Source organism: Otolemur garnettii, unplaced genomic scaffold (genome assembly GCF_000181295.1).
Source record: "Otolemur garnettii isolate 467f Iridium unplaced genomic scaffold, OtoGar3 scaffold00012, whole genome shotgun sequence".
Classification (NCBI taxonomy): Eukaryota; Metazoa; Chordata; class Mammalia; order Primates; family Galagidae; genus Otolemur; species Otolemur garnettii.
This window is the reverse complement of record NW_003852407.1, coordinates 25,503,102-25,515,160: the sequence shown is the minus strand read 5'-3', so window position 1 is coordinate 25,515,160 and position 12,059 is coordinate 25,503,102. Positions and strand designations below refer to the sequence as shown.

Below are 12,059 nucleotides of genomic sequence, written 5' to 3'. Positions count from 1 at the left end.
TTATATAACTGACAATGACATCGTTGTAAGGTGGAAACAGAGCTTTATTTGTCTTACTTAAAATGATATATAGAGCACTTGTCTGTTTATTTCACTGCAAACAGCTTCTGCAAAAACAGCCGTAAATCCCCAGGGGTTTCTACTGATAGTTATAAGTTACTTGAGCAAAATCTCTCAAGCAAGTTGCTGCCTTGCAGGTATCCATTATTCTAAATTCAAAGGCCTTTTTCTTGTTGTTGTTTGTTTGTGTTGAATGTGTATTCCACTCCCCCCCAATTGTGTTATGTGCAATATTACTTTAAAAAATATAAAATGTGTCAGAACATAGCTACTTTTCAAATTGGTGAGTATATATACCTAAATCAAAACATACACAGCCAAAAGGGGAAACACTCAGTAAATAGGCTTCATAATCAAATCTGGCTTGGGTTAAAGTGAAGTTATTTTCATGGATTTAGCTGAAGTTCTGGTAAATAACACCCTCTATAATTAAGCTACCTTTGCTTAGCCCCCCATCCCCCATCCCCCCAGGAACTTATGGGCAGCTCGAAGGTATCAGAGTGACAACCAAGAGGCAAACTTCAAAAAAAGCAGACAGCTTCCCACCCATGAGTTAGTCCTTTCTCAATCCTCAGTCCCTTACACCAAGAGCTGAGCCCAGGGAGGCCACTGGTGCCCACGTACATATCCAAATCTCCATGACATTGGCTGGCACAGCCCTTATTTGGGAATGTGGAAGTGATGAGCCTGAAGCAACAAATGCTAAAGTCACTTGTCCTTTTTCTTGTCACAGATCTGGAGCCTGCCATTTTTGTTCTTCACCTGCACGTCTGCATTTCTAAGTCTATATTTTGATACTCATGAGCACTTGTGAGTGCACTCACTTGAAAACATATAGCAGAGAGAAGAGCAGTGATCTCATAGCATAAAATTCTGGATCCAAATTTTAGCTTAGTTACTTTTTTTACTATGTGCCAGACATATTAGGCACTGGGGAGATAGTCACTGCCACTGAGAGCTCCCCAGCTAGTAGGATGGAAAAACACATAAATATTTTTAATGTAATATGCCAAATGCTAAACCAGAAATAAGTAGGTTCTTATGTGATCATAGAGGGATTAAGGTATTCAGATTTCACCTCCTGGAGAAGAAAACTAAACTGAATTTTATAAGATGAGGAAGTTACTTGATGTATCTTGGCCTCATTTTCTTTACTTACAGAATGTACATATATAGTACTCATTGTGATATGAGAAACAAGCAAAGAATGACATAAATTTCCTAATAAGAAATATTAGCTCCTGTCTTGATGGCCCCCTCTTTTCCCCCTGTTCCTTGAATTGGATGAACAAATGAAAACAATTTTTTACCAAGGGTATAAATATATAAGCATCTACTTCACGTAGAAGGTTGGGAAGGAGAGACTATTGGTGATTGAAATAAGGATTCCCTAGTTCTCTTTATTATGAGGAATTAATTCATAACATAAGAGACAAGCAAAGCTCTTGCTCATTCTACACGACATCTTATTTTCCTCCTTCATTTTTTCCTTCATCATACTTAGACAAAAAGGAAACACATTTCTTCCACCTCAATGGGTGCTCCAGTTTTTCCTGGGGATCAGTGCATACACACCATGTTGTCCCTGGTGTGGCTGACAAAGGAAAGAGCTGCTGAGACATTCCGGCTGGGAAGGACTCACTGCCCACAGAGTATGATGAGCTGGCAGTCTCCAGTGTATGCTGCTTCAGATCTAGCCTTGGGTTTGGAGTGGGATCCAGTCTTCTCAGGGTGGCCTCCTGTCAGGTATGTGCTTGCTCATACCAGAGATAATTACATGTGTGTCTTTTCTCAACTTTGCATTCATTGATATTTTCTGTTGATGACATGAAATCAGCCATGGTGCAAGTCCTCACAGAAGTGAACCAGTGCGACAAATCAGGGTATTCCCCCTGGTGAGCCATTGTTAAACGTTTGTAAAGACATCATTACTCCAGCTGGTGGCTGAGCAAAGCAGTGGCACAAGGACCAGACTCAACATGGGACTCCTCTAGCCAACAATTATTGCTCCAGTGCTCCCTCATGAGCTTGGAAAGGCTGTTCAGTAATTTGTCCCTATGCCATACTGCTCCCCCCTACCCATCTTCCTACCAGAGGTATTACTCTCAGTAAACATCTACATTTCTAACTCTGCCCCAACAGCTGTCTCCTGGAGAACCATGCTTGGGAAAGCTGATCACTGGAATTAGTCTTAAAAGTCTTAAGGTGTTGTATGAAAGGAGAAAAGGTTAGCACTCCCCTTGACAGGGATGGAAGAGGCCCTTGGGCCTGACAACACACATACAGTTAAGGCATTGCCACCTACTTCGTGGCATCTAACCATCGTTTTTTATGTTAACCAGTTTGATGAAAATATTTCAAATTGTATATGTAAACACCACACTGTACCCCAGAATTGCATTAATGTACACAGTTATCATTTAATAAAAAAATAAATAAATAAACTTAAGTAAGGAAATGAAAAAAAGAAAAGTCTTAAGATGGGGCTTTGAGATTGGATACACATCTTCTGGCTGATATGAGAACCTATCCTTGGTGAGAGGTGGTGACACCAAGGTGAGCATGGTAACCCAGGGCACTGATCCAAAGAGTTACAGAGATGGTTAATAGAGCAAAGTTTCCCTGGAGGAAAATAGATGGATGGCTAATGACTACCATATATGTGTGTTCATACACACACACACACACACACACACACAGACATTAACTATCACACACCCTCAGACTTCAGCTTATCCATTCCTATTTTCTTTGATGTGTGTGGTTAATGTGTCAACATTTTATGTTAACATTTTATGTATCAACATGACTGGGCCATAGGATGACCAGATAACTGGTTAAACATTATTTCTGGGTGTGTTTGTGAGGGTGATTACAGAAGAAATTAGCATTTGAGTTGGTGGACAGTGTAAAGCAGATGGCCTCTTGGTGTGGCAGATCTCATCCAATCCACAATGGAGAGGCTGAATAGAGTAAAAAATGGGGAAGAAGGAGGAATTCAATCTCTGCCTAGCTGCTTGAGCGGGAACCTCAATCTCCTGCCTTTGGCAGTTCTGGTTCTCAGGTCTTCTGACTTGGACTGGAAAATACATCATGAGCACCCCAGCCCTCAGGCCTTAAAATTACAATACCAACTCCCCCTCTTCTCCAATTTATAGATCATAGGGCTTCTCAGATTCCATAATCACATGATCCAATGCCTTGTAATACATCTTTCTCTTTCTTCTTTCTCTGAGAGAGAAGGAGAAAGAGAAAGATGTATTGTAAGGTATTGAATCATATGATTATGTATATATATGTGTGTGTGTATATATATATATGTGTGTGTGTGTGTACAGAGAGGGAGAGGTTCTACTATGTGCACACACACACACACACACACACACACAAATACACATACATATATATGTTGGCCACCCAAGGGACTGTAACAAACTGGTCAACATAAGGATCTAGGCCTATTGTACTGATAGGTGTATGTGGTGCATGTCTGGTCTATGAAAATTAGTTCAATTTAAGGAGGGATCAATGTAGGAAGGTGATCAACTAAGGAGGCCACACACACACATTTACACAACAACACACATACATATATATACAGACGTATCATATATAGAGTCAGTCCTCTGTATCCAAGGGTTTCACAGTTGTGAATTCAACCAATTGTAGATTGAAAATATTCAGGAAAAAAATAGATGGTTTCTTCTATAGTGAACATGTACAGACTTTTTTCCTTGTCATTATTCCCTAAGCAATATAGTATAACAACTATTTCCATAGCACTTACATTGTATTATAAATTATAAGTAATTAGATGATGATGATTTAAATCAGGAGATGATTTAAAATACATGGGCAAATGTTCACAGGTCACAGGCAAATATTATATCATTTCATGTAAGGGACTTGATCATCCATGGATTCTGGTATCTGCAAGTGGGGGCCTGGAACCAACCAATTCTCCATGGATACTGAGGTACAACTGTATACATACACCATTACACATACCCTTCAACAACACTGAGTAGGTTCATTTATATGGGGGTATTTTTCAACCAATTGCAGATCAAAAATACAGTATTCCTGGGATGCAAAACTCACATATATGAAGGACTGACTTATATACACAGGCTGTATATGTGCAGATTTGGGTATATACAGGATCCTGGGGCCAATCCTCTGACTATATCAAGGGATGACTGTGCACATGTCTTCTATTGGTTCTATTTCTCTGGATAACCCTAACTAATGCACAGTGGTTCGCCCAATAAAAAGTCATGATGCTTGCACAGCCAAGAACACAGTAAGAAAGGTAAGCAGACAGCCCTCAGAATTGGAGAAGATATTTGCTGGTTATGCTTCCGACAAAGGTCTAATAGCCAGAATCCACAGAGAACTCAAACATATTAGCAAAAAGAAAACAAGTGATCCCAGCTCAGGGTGGGCAAGAGACTTAAAGAGAAACTTCTCCAAAGAAGACAGACACATGGCCTACATACATATGAAAAAATGCTCATCATTCCTAATCATCAGAGAAATGCAAATCAAAACTACTTTGAGATATCATCTAATGCCAGTAAGATTAGCCCATATCACAAAATCCCAAAATCACAGATGCTGGAGGAGATGTGGAGAAAAGGGAACACTTCTATACTGTTGGTGGGAATGCAAACTAATATGTCCCTTTTGGAAAGCCATATGGAGAACACTTAGAGATCTAAATATAGATCTGCCATTTGATCCTATAATTCCTCTGCTAGGTATATATCGAGAAGACCAAAAATCACACTACAATACAGATATCTGTACCAGAATGTTCATTGCAGCCCAAGTCACAATCACTAGGTCATGGAAGAAGCCCAAGTGCCCATCGACCCATGAATGGATCAATAAATTGTGGTATATGTACACCATGGAATATTATGCAGCCTCAAGGAAAGATGGAGACTTTACCTCCTTCTTGTTTACATGGATGGAGCTGGAAAATGTTCTTCTTAGCAAAGTATCTCAAGAATGGAAGAAAAAGTATCCAATGTACTCAACCCTATTATGACACTAATTGTTAACTATCATAGGAAAGCTATAATCCAAATGGAGTCCAAGAATATCAGGAAAGGGGTGAGGGAGGGGAGGGGAGGAGGGAGGATGGGTGAAGGGAGGGTGATTGTGGGGATCAAGCCTATAATTTTTCCTATAAGGGTATATGTGAATCTTTCTAAATGTCAAATATAAATGTCTTAACACAACAATTATGAGAAGGACATGATGGCTATGTTGGCCAATTGGATGAAAGTATTTCAAATTGTATATGGAAACAACACACTGTATCCTATGATAGAATTAATGTGCACAAATATGAGCTAATAAAAAAAAGGAAAAAAAAGTCATGATGCTGTACCCAGTTGCTTTCAAAGCACAGCTGATATTCAGACCTGAAACCCACTGACTGGGGATGCAGCTGGGTCCCCAAGGGGAAGAATACTGTAACACCATGGCAAACATGCACTGTATGTCTTCTGGTCCTCTCCCAAGGGGCTGGGAATGTGTGCACACTTATGGGAGTGCGCACGAAGTGTGAAAATCTTCCTATCACATGCTAATGCTCAGCACAAAATGTCCCACCCCCCCACCCCCAAAGAGAGCTGCTGAACAACCACATAGAAAACATACTCAAAATGGTTAGGACACATGGCATTGACAAGCTTTTGTCCATGGCCACCCAGTGCAGACAGGATGAGCACATGGAGTGCTTATGACAACAGATACAGAAGGGCAGCCTGGGGCTGAGCCCATGGACTCCCAGTTACCAAGGACAGTCCAGCTATCATACTTCGGAATTTTTAAGCTACCAGCCCTGCTGACAAGTGTTGAGTCCCTGGTTGGCCCTGTTCCCTGTTGGATCTGTTGGTCACTTGGAATATATTGGTCCCTTCCATCTTGGTCATCTCCATCTCAGAGGGAAGAGTGGTTCATTTTTAGAGGAATAGATATTTATAAGTATGGCTTTGCTTTTTCTGTCCACAGGGACTGAGCCAGCTTTAACTATTCAGGGGCTCATGGCAAGTATGGGACACCATGTCCCATAGCATGTGATGGCATAGCATCTGATTGAGGAACACACTTTTTAGGAATAGAGGTATAGGAATGGGCCATGACCATGAAGCCATGGTAGCATCATGTACTGTACTCTGCAGAGGCTGTTGGCCAGATAGGCTGTGGGTAACAGTGGGCTGAAAGTGCAATTGAAACACCATCACAGAGGTAATAATGCATGAGACTGAGGCACCATCCTCTAGTGCATGGCATGTGTGCTAAGTCCTGAAACTTTAAATGGCACAATGCCCCCACTAGGAAGAATACATGAGTCTGAAATCAAAGAATTAAAGCAGGAGTGGAGCCACTTACGATCACTTTCAATGACTCCCAGGGAGGACTTGTACTTCTTGTCCTTACAACTTTGGGCTCCATCAAGTTGGAGACCCCCATCCCTGGAGTGAGTCTACCCTTGCCAGGGAATGCAATAAAGCTCTCATCACTTTTGCCTGGGCATGTTGGCTTCTTTCTGTCCAGGGGCCTGAAGGCACGATGAGGAGTCACCATTCTGTCAGGGATAATTGACCCTAACTGGCTGGAAAAGTAGGGCTACTCTTACACAATGAGAGCAGATGGATTATGTGTGAAACTCAGTGACCCACTTGGCTGCCTGTTGGTACGTCTTTGCCCAACTGCAAATAATAAACAAGTAAAGCCACCCTGGCCTAAAAATGCAATGGTTATAGGAGGCTCAGAGCCCTTGGGAAGAAGGGTTTAGCCACCATGGGAGCCACATGGGATCAACAGAAACAACAGATGAGGGTGAGGGAATTGAATGGAACCAGAAGTGGAAGACATCATGAGTACAGTTGTGGCCTCAAGGCCAACCACAGCAATGGGTGCATCCCACAAACCTACCTTTGTTAAGTTTCCCTTCAGGAACAGAGACCCACCAGACTCCCCAAAAGAATGGAGAGAAGCGTACCCATGTGGTGCCAGGGGTAGACTGTCGCAGACATAGAGACATCTTCTCAGATGCCCCTTTGAGAAAGGACTTACTACCACTTTTAAGTGGTTGTCTGATAGCTTCCAGATGTTGGCACCTTCAGGATCTGCCTCAACTTTCAATAAGGACTCCATTCTGCTTAAAGAGGCCTCTAGTCAATGTTTGAGCAAAGTCTTGCTGCTACAGGTCCCTGGTCACTTCTGCCTGACGTGGAACTCTTCTAATGGTCAGTCTTGGCTCTGGAGCTCCCCTTTGGGCTGGCAGAGACCTGTGCCTGAGATGATGGATCCTCCTGCCCTGTCCTACTGCCTCCCTTTTTCCTTTCATGGCTATCATTCCTTGATCAACCATTCGCACTCCTAACTCTAAGCATTTGCTTCTTGGAGAATCCAACACATGATGTGGAGGGAGGGGCAGAGCCAAAACAGGACCTCCTGGAGCCTTTGTCTGATAAAGAACGTTCTGGAAGACTTTTCTCTCCAAGCTGTGGACCCTCAGAAAGGGAAATGCAAAGATCTGTTTGTAGGCTCAGATTGGCTCAGATTCAGACAGCTCTGCTGATGGGATCAGGCTTCCAAACAAACATTTCCTAAGTTCCAAACCTCAGCTTCTAGTCTCTGCTTATCTACATTTCTCACCTCTTATTTCTCCTGTTCCTTCTATTCCTAATTCCCAAGACCCTGAGCATTGGGATCATACCCTCACTGTCTGATGACTTCCTGTACTTCTTCCCCTTATCCCAGATCTATGTACCTAATCTAATCTCACAATTTCTTGGTTTCACTTGTCTGGACTGTCTCCTAGCTCCATCCAGTTCTACTTTTTAGAACTAAGTGGCTGGCCTCTACTTATACCTGTGACCTCTTAGCTATCCAGACTCCATAGGCTTTTCTGAAAATGCAGATTTATACAGATTCCTAGTCAAAACTCTTCTGGGCCCAATAATTCAATAACAGAAGAAATTCTAATTGTTACCTTGACTGCCAGACCTGGGGAAAAAAGGAACACTATTTTTGCTTTTCTTCTTCACCCAACACCTCGTGTGCTTGTAGATTTACTACAAATCCTTCCAAAAGCATTATGTGACATTTCTAAGCATCAAAAGTGATTCATATGGACACAAATCCATGCTTCAAAAACCAATTATTTGTTATTCATGACCTGAGCCCTTATTATAAGCTAGCCCTTAGTTATTTCCAAACAAGAAGACTCCCAATGTAGCGTGGATGTAGAGTTGGGTTGTTTACTTGTCTGTTTGCTTTGCCACTCTCTGAATTTCTTCACTGATAATTTAGATAGGTATTTTAATATATTTTCTGCTATTATTTTTTAGGTTGGTGGTTAAATTAGTACTTCTGACTTAAGGAAAATGTCTTATGACATTATTTAAACTTACATGATCAAGGACATTTTCAGAACCATGACCACAAATCTGACCCATTTTGTTGTGGTTTTCTTTTTTAGCCCCTTTCCCCCTATTCCGTCTCTCACATCTCCATTTTCTTATCTCTTTTACTTTTGAAAAAGCTTAGTTTAGAAACAGGTGTGTTCTTTTGACTGTCATTATATTTGCTTGTCTTTTTTTGTTTGTTTGTTTTAAGAAGATAAGCCTCCACAGTTAGGTGAAACTGTAATTTTAATAGTTAGAAAAAAAGGAAAATGTTAAATTTTAAGTGCAATACTCCAAATATATAGCAAGAAATGAAACCATCTGCAACAAAAAACAGTTCACTATCTGTATTCCCTGGACTTTATCACTCCAGTGTCTAACTTTCCTATTCTAGGAAATTCTTGCCCAGGAAGACAAAGTTGCGAATAATTTTATTGTTTCTTTCTCATATTTAGTCAGGATCCTTTTTTCCAAATAATAGACTACTAGCCTCCTTAATTATCTCTTATTAAACTAAGTACCCCAAATCTCAGGATTCATCAAATAAATATTTACTTAATACTCTCCTAGCAACTCTTTCCTTCTATGTCTACCAATCCTAAATGATTACAGCCCCAAGCCCACCCAACCTCAATTGGTCACCTTCCCCTGCTAATCTATCCCCAGCTCCCCCACCTTGACCCCGAAGCCTCATAAATACCTCATTTCTGTCCTCCTTCCTGCCCAGAGATGCTACTAAGACTCAGCTTTGCTTTATCCCAGATTATTTTGGTGTTTTTCCAGGGAATCAGCTATTAACAACAAACAATTTTTGTTGAGCTTCTAGCACTCAGTTTTAGTGAGCTTCTAGCACTAAAATTCCTCTCATTGAAGCCATGATAAATAGCCCAACAAAGTGCTTTCCGTCTAGTGGGTGAGAAGGTTATGTATTCATCTATTAATTTGAGGCAGAATTAAACAAATGCTATAGTAAATATGTAAGCCAATGATCCTGATGGAACTCAAAGATGGATCTGCCAACACTTTGTAGAAGAGGTGATAAATGGAATTTAGAGTGTTGTAAAAGCTAGTTTGAGATATTATAGAGGCTTATACCTCACAGTGACTTTCTTCTATTTCTCTAACAGATAACTTCTAGAGATGCCTATGGCTGCTTTAATAAGAAACAACATGAAAAAAAGCCCCAAATTACAATAGTTACTCTAATCCTGCATACTGTGGTGATGAATAGTGGGGCTCCGTCAATGAAGAAAATAGGATCCAACAACCCACATGCACATACAGAAATATATCAATATCCCAAAGCGGCAGAACCTACCCATCTGCCAGGGCCGTCCTGCTCTTCCCACCCACTGTGAACCTGCAGACCTTCTCAGCATCTGGTGAAGTCTAAATTCTGAGAGAGGGCACCATGTTTCATGATCAGTCACCCACACTTCCTGCAACCTCCCCCACTGCAGATAAACATGTCAAAGCACTTGTTTAAACAGAGCTTACTGACACTGAACTCTGATGGTCCTCTCATATTTTCCAGGGGTTTACTGGTGAGGGGGATAGGGAAGCTGGTGGTGTAACCAATACATTTTGATAAATATGAAGTAGATTAAACATGATGAGATTGGGTTTGGGTTTTTTTTTTTTTTACAATTAATTAATTATATTAATTTTCTCTCAGGAAATTAAGGATTTTGTTTGTACAGCAATTTCTGGTGAAAGTAAAACATGGTGTAGCATTAGTTTTCTGAAGACGGTCCCAATCTGAGAATGCTTTGAGGGGTAGTTTATAAGCCTAAATGGAAGCGACTGCCATTAGAAATAAATATTCTGGCCAGATTCTAATTATACTGTTAAAAAAGACATGTGTATGTTCATAGCAACTGTATTTCTACAATGCTCAGAAGAAAAATATCAACCTGCTTCCCATTGATTTCACAAAGTTTCAGCATTTTGCAGTGATTCTGCTTAACTTTGTTGGGAAGTAGTCCAAGTATCTGGAGAAACAGCAAGTGTCCCCAACAAAGGTCTCGTTCTACTTGGTCAAGACAACAGAGTTGAAAGAGTTCTTTAAAAAGACCAAAAGTTGATCAGGGCCACGCTCATCCTATCGGGGCAACGTAAGAACCACCGTGTAGCTCATTAGCACTGTTTATCTCACATTGCGTTAGCATTCATTTTCACTAATACGATACAAAAATGTAATGATGTGTAAGTGTTTTTTAATGTCATGTAAGTGAAAACAGGTGGGCAATTTACCATGTATTCCATACAGATTGGAGCTGGCATTTCACAATGAAAAAGTTGAGCTCTTTTTATTATTATTTTTTAATCGGGTTAGATTTCAACAACCATGGTTTTTAAAATCACTTAGTTATGTCCGTGTAAGACATCACACCAGACCTGTGGACCCAAAGCAAAAATCAAGAGAGTGATTTCCTGGGGCTGAATGCCTCGGCAAACAACAAGCATGTTTATATAGTTAACCTCTATTCAGAATGGAAGCAAAGAGGGAGAGAGTGGTTTAAACGAGGTATCATGGGTATTAAAAGGAGTCTGTATTCAGAGTACAAGCCCATGATTAGAGCATTTGCCCTGCCTAGGTACCTCGCTGCTGAGCTAATGGGCAATCCTTGAGGCATAAGCCAGGAGTGCTACTTTATAAAAGTCACAAGGCACATTGGGTGGCATTGATTAGTTCCTGTTTTTCCCAGGAAGTTAGAAAGGCTTAGGATACCTCTACATCTTTTTATAAAAGAGCCAGGTTACTTTCTAGCTGCCACTATTATTATCAAGATATCAGTAATCTGGATTAATTTCAAGTGAGCTAATAAATCTAGAGAAGCCAGGTGTCTCAGTGACTTTTCCTAGGATGAGTGTTCCTCAAATTCTCCCATGACTATTTGCTAATGAAAGGTGATAATATAGCTAATAACATCTGAGAACGTTGAGAGCTAATTTTGTGGGTGAATGCGAGACTCTTCTTCCTGCCCCCAACATTTGTAAACATGGCACTTTATCTGAACATTTTATTTTCCAGATTTTCTGTTTTCCCATTCTTAATATTGAAATAGAAGAAAAATGTTCCCCACCAAGCACATTTCAGCAGCCTTGCTCCATGTCTCCTGGTGCCTGTCAGCCTGTGATTCTACATTCCAGAATGCCCTGCGGGAGAAAGAAATTGTGTCCAGATGCAGCCATGGGAATGGAATTTCCCATACCTTAAGAGTGACCTCCAATTTGACCTTAAAATTAAAAACTTGTTTGTGAACTCCTGAGAGAGAAAAAAGTATATAACAGTAGCTGCTGTTTAAAAATATAATTGGCAAGCGTAGTATAGGAACAACACATGAGTCAATCACAGGCTCCCTTAGATCCTAACAACTCACAGCCCAGATTTCCTGTGTTTTGCTGCCCATGAATGGACGAACCACCAGTGTAAACATCCAGGAGGGAAAAGAACTATTCCTTTCTAATCCCAATTTGCACCGGTAACTTTTCCTGAGTGTTTGTTTAAGGACTGGCATCTCTCACTCCTTCAGTCACAGTCTGAGAATTTGTCATCAACTTGTTTGT

At 40.7% G+C, this 12,059-nt stretch overlaps 1 non-coding gene across 1 annotated transcript; it reads left to right on the top strand.

Annotated features, from left to right (window-relative positions):
- Positions 1 to 2,265: 2,265 nt before the first annotated feature.
- Positions 2,266 to 2,391, top strand: LOC111723525. The gene has a single exon (XR_002772052.1). It is a non-coding gene; the product is annotated as a U6atac minor spliceosomal RNA (small nuclear RNA).
- The last annotated feature ends 9,668 nt before the right edge of the window (positions 2,392 to 12,059 follow it).